This window comes from Lampetra planeri, chromosome 14 (genome assembly GCF_965212315.1).
Source record: "Lampetra planeri chromosome 14, kcLamPlan1.2.h2, whole genome shotgun sequence".
In the NCBI taxonomy this organism is placed as follows: domain Eukaryota; kingdom Metazoa; phylum Chordata; class Hyperoartia; order Petromyzontiformes; family Petromyzontidae; genus Lampetra; species Lampetra planeri.
The window spans coordinates 178,816-196,569 of record NC_136120.1 but is presented as its reverse complement, the minus strand read 5'-3'; the positions used below and the strand labels follow the sequence as shown (position 1 = coordinate 196,569).

General features: G+C 50.4%; 1 non-coding gene across 1 annotated transcript; it reads left to right on the top strand.

Annotated features, from left to right (window-relative positions):
* The first annotated feature begins 469 nt into the window (after positions 1-469).
* Positions 470-541, top strand: TRNAA-CGC (transfer RNA alanine (anticodon CGC)). Its single transcript has one exon. It is a non-coding gene; the product is annotated as a tRNA-Ala (tRNA).
* Positions 542-17,754: the final 17,213 nt, after the last annotated feature.

The window sequence follows — 17,754 nt, the reverse complement described above, 5'->3', positions numbered from 1 at the left end:
TTCACCTGAAGATGGCTGCTTGCGTTGTGACCGAAACGTCGTGAGAATTGTTTTATTATGTTTTATTTTTATTATTTTATTACTTCCCTTCTACGTGACTTTACCGAAAAAACCAAGAAGATGAATTCCTGCAGTCACGAAAGCTTTAAATCGAGTGATCAAATGGTTTACTTAAACATTTGGAGATGAAAACAAGTGCTTAGAAGTATCCAAAACACTTTTTTATTTCCGAATTAAAAATTTCCAAGAATAAATAAATTGGGAAAGCATTATAGTATCCATCCACATGTATTCTTGTTATTTATTTTTTATTTCAAAGAAATACATTTTGCTTGGACTTTGTGCAAACACCATGTGTACAGGGCCCAGGGCCAACAGCAGAGTGAGTGGGGTGACAAGGGAGAGGAAGATGCTGATGACGAAGTTTCACCCGTACCTAGGTGGAACTGCGCCCAGACAGCACCACCATGGGGATGTAGCTCAGTGGTAGAGCGCACGCTTCGCATGTGTGAGGCCCCGGGTTCAATCCCCGGCATCTCCACGAGGTGATGTTTTGTCAGTGGCCAATTTTACTCAAAGGCATATGCGTGGCCTGGCCAAAAACGCCTGCTTGTTTTCATTCGTTATGGTCATACGGCCAGCAATGAACAGCACTACAACCAAAGTTGTAGTCGATAAGAGTAAACATATTTATGGAAATTAGTAGTTTGACGGAGAGAAATAATACATGAGGAGGTTCCACAGTAGGTCCTGCAGGAGAGAAGTATCATTCTAACAGTCCAGAAAAGACGCAGGATATGAATCGGGCACAACCACCGAGGCGAAAGCTTGATGAAGGACATTCTACAAGGATGTTGGGAGAGAGATCAAGAGGCAGACAAATGCTACCTGATGACCTGAAGGAAGGGGGAGGGGTGTACACGGTAACATGAAGCGGGAAATGAAGCCAACACCTGCCATTGGGCTTAGAATTAGAGAGAGAGAAAATTAACCCGTAAAATCAAAGTTTTTCACTATAAATCATTTATATGCGTGGCATCGGTTTTATTTTATTATTCATTTCTGTTTTTCTTGAGTAAGAGTTTCAATTTATCACATTGGTATTTTAAATTAAATATAAGGAAAGTCGTATATAAGGATAATAAGGTTTTCAGTTTTTGTATGATTGTTTATATTGTACATTTTTGTTGTTTTCTTGAATAATTTTCTGTGTTTAGGAAAATATATGATTGTGTTAGTGAAATATTTTTTTTCCCAAAAAGTGGAAAATTTAGGAAATTTTTTTTCACGAAAATAAATTGTCACGCACAACGAGTCTGTGTGCAAAATGTCAGCTCGATTGGATCACGGGAAGTGGGTTAAAAAACGACCGAAAGATTTGCACGGTCGTAAGCACGCAAGCAAGCAAGTGAACTTAATATAAAGGATTTAAAACAAAAAAAATCCTAAAAAGTGGAAAATTTTGGGAAAAAATTTTCACGAAAATAAATTGTCACGCACAACGAGTCTGTGTGCAAAATGTCAGCTCGATTGGATCACGGGAAGTGGGTTAAAAAACGACCGAAAGATTTGCACGGTCATAAGCGCGCAAGCAAGCAAGCAAGTGAACTTAATATAAAGGATTTAAAAAAAGAGCAAGATGGAGCCATAACACACGTAGATGTCGTCATAAACACGCGTGGAAGAATTCTATGCCGCAAACAAATCATTTTCCCCAGAACACTAATAAGGCCTCGCATCTGAAGTGCTAACCACTTCCCTTCGCAGCATGAAAACCCTAAATGCTCCCAAACACCGAAGCATGATCAGCTAGTGGATAAAAATTAGCGGGCCTGGTAATTAAATGTCTACACACTCTTATATTCAAACAGGGAGGCAACACACACATGAAGAATCACAGAATAATTCGCCTCTAATGAAACAGATATAAATTGCATAGCCAGCTAGTGGATCAAACACCTCAATCAAAGCATCTCTTCTAAATAATTATTCTATTCAAACAGGGAGGCAAAGCATATATGAAGAATCACAGATTAATTAGCCTCTTATCAAAGAGATATAAATTGTCCCCGTAGAGATCATAGGGAAATTAAAATGGTCAATGTATCGAGCTGGTTTAGACTTGGGTTTCTAATATCAACCACATACAGTAGGTACTGTCGATCAGGTCGTAGAACATACAAAGGAACATTGAATATTGTTATGTTCAGCTTTTGTAGACGATTGATAAGCATTTGATCGTGTATACAATAAATAAATGAGCAAGCAGTTAATACATCTCCTTCCCATAAATGTCCCTCCACATAAATAATTCAGAGGACGACCATCGTGAATATGAAACGATGAGATCAGTTCATACTCCTGGTCGGAGCAGTGATGGATTGCAAGATTACAGGATTGCAAGATTACAGGATTGCAAGATTACAGGATTGCAAGATTACAGGATTGTGAGGGACGTTGACTTGGGGAAATCTTCATTCAACAGTGGAGAGAACCATCGCTGATGATGACGGTGGTTTATATAAAATGTTAATTTAATCAAATTCAATGCAACTCGCGGTCAATAGTTCTTCAAAAGTTATATCGATACGCGACTACATGGCACAAATACAGTACGCAACGTCCGTGTCATATTAAGTGAAGATATAGCGTTACGAAACAAGGAGAAAACAAAACAACATAACGTTTCAAACGTAATTAATGCGTCTACACGAAAAAATATTTATTAAGGCTTCGTAACCAACCACAGATCCAGCAACGTCATAATCAACCACAGATATATAGTACATCACAACAAAGTAACCCTTGCCTGTTTACAAACATCGAATGCAAAATCTTTTAATTACAGTGGTGTTTCCATATGTTTACATCCCCAGTAAATCATTGTCAATCGAAATAAAGTATAATTATTATTTTCAAATGAATGATGCAATGGCACTTCATTGAAGTCACATTTATTTCTGCCAAAAGTTGTTTTCTGTAACTGTGCACACTTTATACCACGTTTATTAAATGCCTCCAGGTTTATAGATGGCTATTGCCTCGACTTGCAGCACACACTTGCACAGCTTGCAAATTGTGAGCTTATTGATATTGCAGTTAAATTTAATCAGCCCTCGTTATGTTGACTGAAGGGAGCGCAGTAAATGTGGAAACTCCCCAAAATGTACAAAACACGAGAAATAAAGCCAGGATCCTCTAAGTGGGTTGGCCAAGCTCCCGTTTGTTCAAGCCAACTTGCGCACACAACTGCCTCCAGGCTTCTACTCAGACTGCGGATAGACATGCCGGAGGAGTAATATGTGTTACGAAACAATACGGTCTGAGTTGTGCGCCAACCTCAGGGTGTCTTGAAAGAGGAGGGAGTACCCAGACTTTACCCGACCACGTGCATCCTGCCAAACGACTGCCATACATTGCACAAACTAATAATGTGTGCATGTCGGAAAGTAAAATGTACCCAAAACGTGTAAACGTTGTGAATAAAGTTTTACACATCCGGTCACAAACATAAACCGAACAGATAAAAAGATGCATCCCCAACGTTTGCTGTGAAACAGAGGGTAAAAGAGCCAGTGGCGTAGCTAGGATATTTTGCGCCCGGGGACGAACTATAATATTGGCGGCCGCCCCCCCCCCGTTTAATCACATACCAAAATGTAATTACATGACATGTAGGCTGTGTGTGGCGGGATATATAAACTTTTAGGTTGAGGTGTAGATTTGTGCAGTAGTCTCAGGCTGCCGCGCCCGCCGCAATAAGTTATAATGTAACATTGTAAGCCTCATTTTGGCGCCCCTTTACCTTGGCGCCCGGGGACATATGTATCCCCCTGCCCCCCTAGCTACGCCTCTGAAAAGAGCATCTTATAATCATGTGAATAGCGTATATCTTTGCGAAAACGTAAAATTTCACAAATGTGTGTAGTTACCGAGTGTTCTACCAAGACTGCTATACATTGCAAAGTACACAAAGTGAAGAGTTAATGCATGGCTTGCAAATAATGTCAAAATCCGTACACTCTGAAAAAAGCCAGGGATATATTGACAAGAAGAACCGACGGCATTGCAATGCAACACTTCTGTCATTTCATGTAAGAATTAGCAGAAAACAAAATGTATTTCCCATAGAAGATTAATTAACATTCAAAAGCACTGCAGATGCTCTTGGCTGCACAGGTGTTGTATTCCACAGTGAGCAGGACAAAGCCTTCCACCTGTCTGTGCCTGTGTTGATACCAGTTGAACATGTTGAAACAAATATCTCAGTTGCATGATACTGCAATATCAGACATTCATGCATGTATAAATGTAACCAAGATATTTGCAAGTATATTTCTGCAAGGTAATTGAAATTAATAAAGCCATCGTAATTGACCACAACTAAGTATATTTATGGGGCAGCAGTAGCTGAGTGATGAGTGCATTGCTTTACGAACCTAGTGACCTGAGTTCATAATTTGGCCATGGCGAACATCAATCGTGAATAGTATCTGAACATGTTCTGGGCCATTCTCCTAGCCATTCAGGACTGACCAGCACAGTGAAGAATAGTCAAACAACCCCCATGACCAACATAGCATGGGGGGGGAGATGATCATCCAGCAGTGGACTGAAAAAGTGCGGTAAATTATTATTATACGCTTATGATTGTCTTATACTTATTTTTTCATAACTCACAATATCATATTCATACATGAGGCTGTTTTGTCCTCACGCGCGTAAACTTAAATAGTGGACTGTCAATACAAACTCATGCATTGGTGGGATATTTGCACGTAACAAAAAGACAAACATATATAGGCTTTTATGCTGAACACACACCAGAAAGTCTTGGTCACGAAATGGAGTTGTCCTTAAGGCGCCCCCTCCTCACCCCCTGCCCCCCCCACGTGGACTTTGTGCCACATTAAACGCAATGTACTGTACTTGCCACGATGTTCCGCTAATGAAAAGACGAGTTGGTATTCACTGACCTTCACAGTAGCCAAGGCCATCTCGCCATCCAGAGCCATAATAGTGTACTCTACGGTTGCCACCTGTCCTGGTTTTCCAGGATAGTCCCCTTATTAAGGGAGCTCGTCCTGAGTAATCTTCCTAGGACATTGAAGGTCCCGGTTTTTGTTGCGTAAGAATATACCACTCTAGAAAGCACAGTTGCGTGCACTTCTTCCCTTTTCCTGGTTTTGTGAGATATTTTTCTTCTGGTGATGTGTCCCAGTTATTGTTGTACCAGAGGTGGCAACACAAGGTCATTAAGTGTGGCTCTCCCCAGGGCTGCGTTCTCCTTTTCACAAGACACGTCGAAGAGGGCCCTTAGATGCAACAATCCTCGACGGTAGATAATTAATCTTTCACCTATTTATCTTGGCATGCTTACAGCTGTGGATGCTGCCACGGTGTAATGGTTAAGCTCACTGGACTTGTAATTCAGAGGTCGCCCGTTCGATCTCCCGGCACAACAGTTGAAACTGTGGACATTTGTGTTTAAACCCCTCCATCTCTGTTCACCCAGTAGTATAAATAGTTTTTCTTGCTGTGGTTGTCCCACCTGATGACGATTGCTTGTGTTGCGATCGAAACGTCGTGATCTATTATTTTTCTACCTACGTGACTTTACCGAAAGAACCAAAGAGTATAGATACAGCAGTTAGTTGATTGGTAGGTTATGTGTGGTCGGGTGAAGTATTGCTACTCCCACCTCGTCAAAGATGTCTCGCCAACGTGGAAGAGTAGGCCACATACCATTTGAGAGGGGCTCCCTCGAGTAGAGGCCCCTCTGCCAGCAGTGGTATGAAGAAGCACTTGCAGGGCTGCACCTTTACCTGTGTATTGACATAGAATGGTCACTACTGTGTTGGCCTGTACGAGGGCTGGGGGCCCCAAGGGGGTGCCTGGGGGGTCACGTGCTGGAGGGATCCGGACCTTCCCAGAGGTGGGGGAAGTGAGGCGTGTCCTGGGAAGGGAGGCGTGGCCTGAAGAGAGCCAGCCACGCCGGGGCGGAGCCAGCCACGCCAAAGCAGATATAAGCGTGGTGTGAACGCAGAGCGAGGCTGTTGTACTGTACTCCAAAGTGAAGACATCATCGGTCGTCAAGTCCCGAGTCGTCGTCCTGGGCCAGGCAGGCCGTTGCCTGCCTGGTCCAGTCTGTGTCGTGTTCCAGAGTGTTAGTGAGTTGAGGAAGGTGGTCACCACCTTATGTACAGTGTTATATTACTTACCGTTTAATAAATAGTGTTGCCTCCAAGCTGCGTGTGTGTGCACCTAATTCGGTCTTACTACATTTGGTGTAGAAGTGGTTATCGAACTTTCGCTGATTAATTTGAAGAAGCTGTACCCTTCGCTGCCATGGTGTAAAAGCTGGCAGCGAAGTGCAAGACCCAACCGGAGGTGCGGATGGACGGTGTGGGTTGCACCTGGCCTCTCCCTGCGACGACCCCGGAGTCCGGGGCCCCGGTGGTGTGCCCCGGGGGATGGGCGACTGCAGCCTGCATGGGAGGAGGCTGCGGGCCCGGGCTGGTCGCCATCGACGGCGAGTTGGAGCGACGTCGCTCGTCAACTCGACCAGCTGCTGGTGGCAAGGGAGTGGCCGGGTGTTGGTGAGTGATGGCGAAATTGCAAGATGACGCAGCTGTGGCGTTCGCGCCGTTTCGGCGGTGCCGGCGTTCCTGCCATTTCACTGCGGCGGCGTTCCCGCCAGTTTCACAGCGCCGGCGTTCCCGCCATTTGCACCATGCCGGCGGTTCCCGCCACTTCAACGTGCCGCCGTTCCCGCCATTTTTCTACGTGCCAGCGTTCCCGCGGCGGCGGCGTTCCCGCCATTTCAACGTGTTGGCATTCCCGCACTTCCCACAGCCGCGTTCCCGCCATTTTCACCGCGGCAGTGGTTTCCCGGTGGCGGCGTTCCCACCTTTTGCGCCTTGTGTGCTGCGCCGGCCTGGCGGCGCGCCGCTGCAGCCCTGTGATTACGGGCCTCCCTCCCCACATTGAAGTAAGAAGAGCGGGGGAGGGCATCGGTGGTGAGAGCGAGAGGGGCCCGTGATTGAAGAGAGGGTTTCGACGTTGGAGACACTGCTGGGAGGGACTTTTTCAGTTTGACTCTCCGGTTTTGTGTTCCTCGCGGACGGTTTTTCCCTCTGTTCTTTTTGCATTTTGGCTTGTGCGAGTGTTATTTGGTGTTATATTGTGGTTGTGATGTTGTGGCCAGGAAGAGGTTGGCTTAGGGCTTTTGGTTTGCTATTCATAGGGATGTTAGTTGGGTGCTTGGTGTTGTGGTGTGTTGCTGTGTGGCGTTTTTGATGCTTGGCGTAGGGGATTAGGATTGGTTTGTTGTTGCGGTTGTCTAGGATTGTTGTTGTTTATATGTGGGGACTGGATGGAGCATTGCGCCAAATGATTGACTGTACGAACTTCGTATACTGCATATACTGTATTAATCAATTCAGCGATTTTGGACGTTTGTGTCTAGTTTTTTTTTTGCTCTCAAAATTCGAATGCCCTGAGTCCCATGGTTAATGTTGAAGGGGATTTTTAAATGACAGGTTCGGTTTGTTTCAAACTCACTGGTTGGTTCCTGTCCGTTGTTGCACAGATGATGTCTTTTGTGCGGGAATGCTCCTTGTGTTCTACGTGGATCGGGGGTGCGTTTCCGTTAATTGCCGTCAAATTGCGTTGCTCTCTCCACTCGGTTGGTACAGCTGCATGCTGCAATGCGAGTCTCGGAGATGATGTGTACGGATACGGGATGTGAGGTGTATTGTTGTGACCATTGAATATTCGGGATCGTCACAAATTGTGCGTACCTGTTCGGCATTGGATCAGTTCTGTGGGGGATCATAATTCAAATTGTATGTGTTGTGATCGTGTTAAATTGCGATGGTGACATGCTGCCAGGGATTTGGAATTGTGCTGCTGGCTGTCACCTATCTTGGGGCGCAGGTCCTGACCAGGATGGCCCAGTGAGAGTTGCGTGTCTAACATGAACGTTGTGGTCCCGTCATGCTATGGCTGACGGCTTGACCTGACAGCCCGGAGATTGAAACACTCCGTGGCATGTCTAGCCTAGTGGGCTGTGCGCTCACATGGCTCGGAGAGTGTGGTCCCGTCATGCAATGGCTGACGGCTTGACCTGACAGCCCGGAGATTGAAACACTCCGTGGCATGTCTAGCCTAGTGGGCTGTGCGCTCACATGGCTCGGAGAGTGTGGTCCCGTCATGCAATGGCTGACGGCTTGACCTGACAGCCCGGAGATCGAGACACTCCGTGGCTTGTCTAGCCTAGTGGGCTGTGCACTCACATGGCTCGGGGAGTGTGGTCCCGTCATGCTGTGTCTGACGGCTTGACCTGACAGCCCGGAGATCGAGACACTCTGTGGCTTGTCTAGCCTTGTGGGCTGTGCGCTCACATGGCTCAGGGAGTGTGGTCCCGTCATGCTATGGCTGACAGCTTGACCTGATGGCTCGGAGGTTGAGACCCTCCGAGGCGCGTTGAAACAGTGGGCTGAAGATTCGTAAGGTTCAGGTGGAGTTGTCCTGTTACGTTGAGACTGTATCCCTCAGTTGTTAGGGTGCATGTTGTGCAGTGAGTGAACGATGGGTCGTCTCAGCTTGGTCGGTACAGCTATATGCTGCGATGCGAGTCTTGGAGAGAGACTGGGTCGTCTCAGCTCGGTCGGTACAGCTATATGCTGCGATGCGAGTCTTGGAGAGAGACTGGGTCGTCTCAGCTCGGTCGGTACAGCTATATGCTGCGATGCGAGTCTTGGAGAGAGACTGGGTTAAAATCCCACCGATATGGCCGACGCGTGCTGCTGGTTGTGACGCCGCGTCGGAAAGGCGGTGGGGTGGTAACATGGAAAATCCCCCCCCGATATGGCCGACGTGTGCTACTGGTTGTGACGCTGCGTCGGAAAGGCGGTGGGGTGGTAACATGGAAATTCCCCCCCCGATATGGCCGACGCGTGCTACTGGTTGTGACGCCACGTCGGAAAGGCGGGGGGGTGCTAACGGGTGACTGTCATTGCATGCGTGATTCTAACGGGGGGGGGGGGGGGCTGTGCTGGAGCGTAAGTGGGTTAGCCAGTTTTCATGTATATTTGTTGTTAATTCCCCGTTTTCTATGCGGTTCCCTTTTACCCTCGTCGATTCTGTATATATTACGTGATTGTATTTCTTATCGGTCGCCGGTCATTTATTGATGTTGCTGGTTCGGAGGCACACCTTTTCGATTTTTCACAGTTGTGTTACAGCCGGGGACGGCTGTGTGTTTATACAGGGGGGGGTGATGTAGTGACATAGAATGGTCACTACTGTGTCGGCCTGTACGAGGGCTGGGGGCCCCAAGGGGGTGCCTGGGGGGTCACGTGCTGGAGGGATCCGGACCTTCCCAGAGGTGGGGGAAGTGAGGCGTGTCCTGGGAAGGGAGGCGTGGCCTGAAGAGAGCCAGCCACGCCGGGGCGGAGCCAGCCACGCCAAAGCAGATATAAGCGTGGTGTGAACGCAGAGCGAGGCTGTTGTACTGTACTCCAAAGTGAAGACATCATCGGTCGTCAAGTCCCGAGTCGTCGTCCTGGGCCAGGCAGGCCGTTGCCTGCCTGGTCCAGTCTGTGTCGTGTTCCAGAGTGTTAGTGAGTTGAGGAAGGTGGTCACCACCTTATGTACAGTGTTATATTACTTACCGTTTAATAAATAGTGTTGCCTCCAAGCTGCGTGTGTGTGCACCTAATTCGGTCTTACTACACCTGTTTACACTCAAAGCTTTATTTGAAAAAACAACATGGCTCAATTCTTACGACGAGTCATAGGTCACAACCTGCTGCTCGATTGCGTATTTTAGCCTTCAAATGTGTGCTGAAAATTTCAGTCTACATTGTAAGTAATTACATTTTAGAATGCGTGAAAGTTATTTTATAATCTGTGAAAGTGTCGAAGACACACGAGCACAAATGTACTAATGAGTTTCCCTGTTTAAAAAAAGGTGCCAAAGTGACTCATTATTGTCATAAAAGCCGGTGTTAAATATATATCTACAAAATTACGTACGAAATTCTTAACAGGCGATAAAACATAATTGGTGTTAACAGCTGAACTTTTATCAAATCGTTAAATACAGCATGATATAACAGCAGTTTCAGTGTCTGTTAGTTATTGGAGCTCATGGAAGAAAAAAATATAACACAGGAGAAAATGCATAGCTGCCTGCATTGTGTTTGAGTTCAGTACAACACTATATGCAATCCAGAGGTCACCGGTTTAGTTGAAAATGGCAGGTTTCTTAAAATCCTCCCCATCTCTCTCTAGCCAGCACCATAAATGAGTATAACACAGTCGATCATGTGTAGTCGGGTAAGGTGTGGGTACTCCTACTTTTCCAAGTCGTCTGGCGAGCGTTGAAGAATAGGCCAAATATCCTCTAGTACTGCCTTTGCCACCAGCAGTGGCATGAGCAAGCGATAGCTAGGCGGCACCATTACCTACGTTCACAAATGCTTTATGCTGCAACGTGTATCATATACTGCATTTTCGCCGTGCTGTAATTATCCATCGTAAAATCATCAAGTTTGTGACCTGTCTGCCCAACGTTAGTGCTCTCCCATCGTATGTGGGTTTCTACAGACAGTCCGGGTTATCTTCAACTCACATAAAAAGAGATCTGAATTAGCAAAAGCCTTAACCCGGCCCAAGCAAGACGGCCCTGACAAAACAAGACTACGGACTCAATGAGGATTTGTTCGGAAAACTAAATTTTTTACGATGTAATAATTTTTTCATGAGATGTTATGCAAAGTTTAATCGATGCAGTAAAATCTGACAGCTTGGCACACGCGGTCCAATAGACTGGCAATGTGTACATGGTGTACCATGGCCTACCAAGAGGGGGAGCTATGGTGGCAGATGTCTGGGGCAGAGTGACCTCGACTCAATTGCGATATTGGTTGAATAAGTTAGGGAATGTTCCCGACTACGAATGAGCAAATGAATAAGACTCTTCGTCTCATTTGGCAAGACATTAAATACTATTCGTGCCTGCTAAGTGTGCATATCAGTAAATTATACCTTTTATGAGTAAATGATCATGCCTACTGATGTTACCAATGCTGCCAGGAGTGAATGAATGAATGAATGCACGAACTTGCATGCCCAGCCAATGAATGCCATCAATCAGTGAGTAAACGAATGTCCATCCCACAGATGACCCAATCCTGGACTGCTTAAATAACCACGTGCATGGCACGTCCTTCTAAACCAGTGGTTCTTCACCTGGGGTGCACGCTGCACCCCCTGGGGGTGCGAGATGCCCTTTCTGGGGGTGCGAGACACGGTCAGATTTTTTTGAAGGCAAATTATCGAAACACAAATTAAGCACGGGCACGTAAGTACAACTACTTTGTTTTATCAAACCCCTATGTATTTATTAACATTTTTATATTTTTACGATTGAGAACCAAAGGGGGGCAAGGCTGCAGTAAAGATGAAGAACCGCTGTTTTCATAAACCAAGCCGCCGACACGTAAATACCGTAAGAGGTCTACAGGAGGCAACTTTTGTAGGCACTGAGAAGCCTATATACCCTGATATTGAAGCATTTTATATAATGACGTCAACCACCTACACATTACCATACAGGTGGATGGGTAGAGAGTGGGAGTATTGGAAGGGAAGGGAGATACAGCTTGATGGTTATGTGGGGCGATGTGTGCGATGGTGCTTATGAATTACGATGACTGTCACTTATGGTGACGGGTTCATAATGTGCCTGGTAGTGAATGTGAGTGATGAGTGTTTGGTGTTATTGTGCTGATGATGATGAGAGACGATGGTGATGATGAGATGATGTGTGTAATGGAATTAAAGACTGGTGATGGGGTCTATTATATGTGAGATGATGTTGGTATTAGTTTAGTGTGATGGTGCGAAATGGTGTGATGAGTGGTGAAGATTTTCATAATGGGTGGGATGCGTGGCGATTTGTGGTTACAGTGTTAACGAGTGTTATCAGTTGCGACGTCACTGAAGGGAGTGTGGGTTGTGGTGATTACGTTGAGTGGTAATTTTGTTGTTGTGTTTGATGGATGGTGATGGGATAACGCGGGTTGAGTGGTGATGTGGTATAAGGATGGCGCTGCTAATTCGCGGAGATGCGGCGACGGGTGGTGACGGTATTGTTAGGTATGAGTGTGATGCTTATGCGTGTTAGAGGAGCAATGGATGCTGATGGTAGTGATGCAGCAATAGGTGGTGATTGATAGCAATGATGCATGTGATGTATCTATGGTGATTTAGTGATATATGCTGATGTAGTAATAGGTGGTGTTCATGGTTATTTGCGACGTTGATAAGTGTGAGCAGTGAGTTTATTTTAAATAAGTGGGATGAGTGATAAGATTATGGTTGATGTGGATGCTATGGTGGCGATGGCTTGGGTTAAATGGGTGTGATGCAATAATGAATTCTAATAGTGTGTGCGAGATAATGATAGGTTGTTAGATAGTTATGTGGTTGTGTGCTTATGTGATATAATGTCTGTTCATGTACAGTAATACGTTTCTATATTGTTTATTGTTGGAGGCGAGTGTAGTTATGTATGATGACATGTCCACAGGTGTTGATGCGGTTGATGGGTGATGATGTGGGGGTCAATGGTGATATTTTGATGGTGTAATTAGTGGTACAGTAAAGTCAAATGGTGCTGATGGTGCTATGATGGGTGATGTTGATGGGTGTTATGATGGTTGATAATAATGGGCATGATGGGCAATATTGATGCGTGTGATAGGTGATGATGGATAAGATTTTATGAATAATTAGATTGTGATGTCGGGAAATGTTGTCGGTATCCGGTGATGTTGCTAATGTTGGTCACGCTGTTGAGCATGATGTTGATTGATATGATGTAGTGGATGGGCATGGAGCTGATGTTTCGTGTAGTTTCTGATGTCTCGTAATATAGTGATGTCGCTGATGTCTAGTGATGTTATGGGTTGTAGTGATGTGATGGCTGGTAATGTAGTGATGTTCCTAGTCTAGTAATGCAGTTATAAGCATTGATGTCCATTGTATCTCGTAATGTGCAGTGACATTCCTAGTGTATGGTGATGTAGTGATGTTACTGGAATCTGGTGTAGTCAGAATCATGATCTTTATTCATCCTAGAGAAATCCGATGAGGAATGAAGCTCTTTTTGCACACACGTCCAGCAACGACGATGGCTAATGATGTTGCTACTTGGTGATTGTGTTTGCTGTAAGGGGGCGATATCCGCCAACGCGTGTGGGGACACCCTGATGCGGGGGACGCGCTGGAGCGATGTGCAGTGGTGTGGTTGATGGGAGGAGATGGATGGTGGGTGGATGTGGGGAGGAGGTGTGGATGGTGGATGGATGTGGGGAGGTGTGGATGGTGGGTGGATGGGGGGGCAGTGTGAATGGTGGGTGGATGGGGGGAGGTGTGGTTGGTAGGTGGGGGGGTGTAGATGGTGGATGTGGGGAGGAGGTGTGAATGGTGGGTGGATGGGGGGAGGAGGTGTGGTTGGTGGGTGGATGGAAGGGTGTAGATGGTGGATGTGGGGAGGAGGTGTGGATGGTGGGTGGATGGGAGGGCAGTGTGAATGGTGGGTGGATGGGGGGAGGAGGTGTGGTTGGTGGGTGGATGGGGGGGGCAGTGTGAATGGTGGGTGGATGGGGGGAGGAGGTGTGGTTGGTGAGTGGATGGGGGGGGCAGTGTGGATGGTAGGTGGATGTGGGTGTGGTTGGTGGGTGGATGGGGGGAGGAGGTGTGGATGGTGGGTGGATGGGGGTTGTGTGTGGTTGGTGGGTGGATGGGGGGAGGAGGTGTGGATGGTGAGTGGATGTGGGTGTGGATGGTGGGTGGATGGGGGGTAGTGTGGATGGTGGGTGGATGGGGGGGCAGTGTGGATGGTGTGTGGATGTGGGTGTGGATGGTGGGTGGATGGGGGGTGTGTGTGGTTGGTGGGTAGATGGGGGGAAGAGGTGTGGATGGTGGGTGGATGGGGGGGGGGGGTGTGGATGGTGGATGGGGGGAGGAGGTGTGGATGGTGGGTGGATGGGGGGCAGTGTGGATGGTGGGTGGATGGGGGTGTGTGGTTGGTGGGTGGGTGGATAGGGGCAGGAGGTGTGGATGGTGAGTGGATGGAGGGCAGTGTGGATGGGGGTGTGGATGGTGGGTGTGTGTGGATGGTGGGTGGATGGGGGTGTGAATGGTGAGTGGATGGTGGGTGTGTGTGGATGGTGGGTGGATGGGGGTGTGGATGGTGGGTGGATGGGGGGGGTGTGGATGGTGGATGGGTTGAGGAGGTGTGGATGGTGGGTGGATGAGGGTTTGTGGATGGTGAATGGGGGGAGGAGGTGTGGATGGGGGGGGGGGCAGTGTGGATGGTGGGTGGATGGGGGGGCAGTGTGGATGGTGGGTGGATGGTGGGTGGATGGGGGGGCAGTGTGGATGGTGGGTGGATGTGAGTGTGGATGGTGGGTGGATGGGGGGGCAGTGTGGAATGGTGGGTGGATGTGAGTGTGGATGGTGGGTGGATGGGGGGCAGTGTGGATGGTGGGTGGATGGGGGGGCAGTGTGGATGGTGGGTGGATGTGAGTGTGGATGGTGGGTGGATGGGGGGGTGTGGATGGTGGGTGGATGGGGGGGTGTGGATGGTGGATGGGGGGAGGAGGTGTGGATGGTGGGTGGATGGGGGGGCAGTGTGGATGGTGGGTGGATGGGGGGGCAGTGTGGATGGTAGGTGGATGTGGGCGTGGTTGGTGGGTTGGTGGGGGGAGGAGGTGTGGATGGTGGGTGGATGAGGGTTTGTGGATGGTGAATGGGGGGAGGAGGTGTGGATGGGGGGGGGCAGTGTGGATGGTGGGTGGATGGGGGGGCAGTGTGGATGGTGGGTGGATGGTGGGTGGATGGGGGGGCAGTGTGGATGGTGGGTGGATGTGAGTGTGGATGGTGGGTGGATGGGGGGGCAGTGTGGAATGGTGGGTGGATGTGAGTGTGGATGGTGGGTGGATGGGGGGCAGTGTGGATGGTGGGTGGATGGGGGGGCAGTGTGGATGGTGGGTGGATGTGAGTGTGGATGGTGGGTGGATGGGGGGGTGTGGATGGTGGGTGGATGGGGGGGGGTGTGGATGGTGGGTGGATGGGGGGGGCAGTGTGGATGGTGGGTGGATGAGGGGGCAGTGTGGATGGTAGGTGGATGTGGGTGTGGTTGGTGGGTGGGTGGGGGGAGGAGGTGTGGATGGTGGGTGGATGGGGGGCAGTGTGGATGGTGGGTGGATGGGGGGAGGAGGTGTGGATGGTGGGTGGATGGGGGGGCAGTGTGGATGGTGGGTGGATGTGGGTGTGGATGGTGGGTGGAGGGGGGGTGTGTGTGGTTGGTGGGTGGATGGGGGGAGGAGGTGTGGATGGTGGGTGGATGGGGGGGTGTGGATGGTGGATGGGGGGAGGAGGGGTGGATCGTGGGTGGATGAGGGGGTGTGAATGGTGGATGGGGGGAGGAGGTGTAGATGGTGAGTGGATGGGGGGGGCAGTGTGGATGGTGGGTGGATGGGGGGTCAGTGTGGATGGTGGGTGGATGTGGGTGTGGATGGTGGGTGGATGGGGGGCAGTGTGGATGGTGGGTGGATGGGGGTGTGGATGGTGGGTGGATGGGGGGCAGTGTGGATGGTGGGTGGATGGGGGTGTGGATGGTGGGTGGATGGGGGGCAGTGTGGATGGTGGGTGGATGGGGGTGTGGATGGGGGGTGTGTGTGGATGGTGGGTGGATGGGGGGGGGGTGTGGATGGTGGATGGGGGGAGGAGGTGTGGATGGTGGGTGGATGAGGGTGTGTGGATGGTGGATGGGGGGAGGAGGTGTGGATGGGGGGGGGGGGGCAGTGTGAATGGTGGGTGGATGTGGGAGTAGATGGTGGGTGGATGGGGGGGGGTGTGGATGGTGGGTGGATGGGGGGGTGTGTGGTTGGTGGGTGGATGGGGAGAGGAGGTGTGGATGGATGGAGGGGCAGTGTGGATGGTGGGTGGGGGGAGGTGTGGATCGTGGGTGGATGAGGGGGTGTGTATGGTAGATGGGGGGAGAAGGTGTGTATGGTGGGTGGATGGGGGGGTGTGGAAGGTGGATGGGGGGAGGAGGTGTGGATGGTGGGTGGATGGGGGGGGGTGTGGATGGTGGGTGGATGGGGGGGTGTGGATGGTGGATGGGGGGAGGAGGTGTGGATGGTGGGTGGATGGGGGGGCAGTGTGGATGGTGGGTGGATGGGGGGGCAGTGTGGATGGTAGGTGGATGTGGGCGTGGTTGGTGGGTTGGTGGGGGGAGGAGGTGTGGATGGTGGGTGGATGGGGGGCAGTGTGGATGGTAGGTGGATGGGGGGAGGAGGTGTGGATGGTGGGTGGATGGGGGGCAGTGTGGATGGTGGGTGGATGGGGGGAGGAGGTGTGTATGGTGTGTGGATGGGAGGCAGTGTGGATGGTGGGTGGATGGGGGGGCAGTGTGGATGGTGGGTGGATGTGGGTGTGGATGGTGGGTGGGTGGGGGGAGGAGGTGTGGATGGTGGGTGGATGGGGGGCAGTGTGGATGGTGGGTGGATGGGGGGAGGAGGTGTGGATGGTGGGTGGATGGGGGGGCAGTGTGGATGGTGGGTGGATGTGGGTGTGGATGGTGGGTGGAGGGGGGGTGTGTGTGGTTGGTGGGTGGATGGGGGGAGGAAGTGTGGATGGTGGGTGGATGGGGGGGTGTGGATGGTGGATGGGGGGAGGAGGTGTGGATCGTGGGTGGATGAGGGGGTGTGAATGGTGGATGGGGGGAGGAGGTGTAGATGGTGAGTGGATGGGGGAGCAGTGTGGATGGTGGGTGGATGGGGGGTCAGTGTGGATGGTGGGTGGATGTGGGTGTGGATGGTGGGTGGATGGGGGGCAGTGTGGATGGTGGGTGGATGGGGGTGTGGATGGTGGGTGGATGGGGGGCAGTGTGGATGGTGGGTGGATGGGGGTGTGGATGGTGGGTGGATGGGGGGCAGTGTGGATGGTGGGTGGATGGGGGTGTGGATGGGGGGTGTGTGTGGATGGTGGGTGGATGGGGGGGGGTGTGGATGGTGGATGGGGGGAGGAGGTGTGGATGGTGGGTGGATGAGGGTGTGTGGATGGTGGATGGGGGGAGGAGGTGTGGATGGGGGGGGGGGGGCAGTGTGAATGGTGGGTGGATGTGGGAGTAGATGGTGGGTGGATGGGGGGGGTGTGGATGGTGGGTGGATGGGGGGGTGTGTGGTTGGTGGGTGGATGGGGAGAGGAGGTGTGGATGGATGGAGGGGCAGTGTGGATGGTGGGTGGGGGGAGGTGTGGATCGTGGGTGGATGAGGGGGTGTGTATGGTAGATGGGGGGGAGAAGGTGTGTATGGTGGGTGGATGGGGGGTGTGGAAGGTGGATGGGGGGAGGAGGTGTGGATGGTGGGTGGATGGGGGGATGTGGATGGTGGATGGGGGGAGGAGGTGTGGATGGTGGGTGGATGAGGGGGCAGTGTGGATGGTGGGTGGATGGGGGGGCAGTGTGGATGGTAGGTGGATGTGGGCGTGGTTGGTGGGTGGGTGGGGGGAGGAGGTGTGGATGGTGGGTGGATGGGGGGCAGTGTGGATGGTGGGTGGATGGGGGGAGGAGGTGTGGATGGTGGGTGGATGGGGGGCAGTGTGGATGGTGGGTGGATGGGGGGAGGAGGTGTGGATGGTGGGTGGATGGGAGGCAGTGTGGATGGTGGG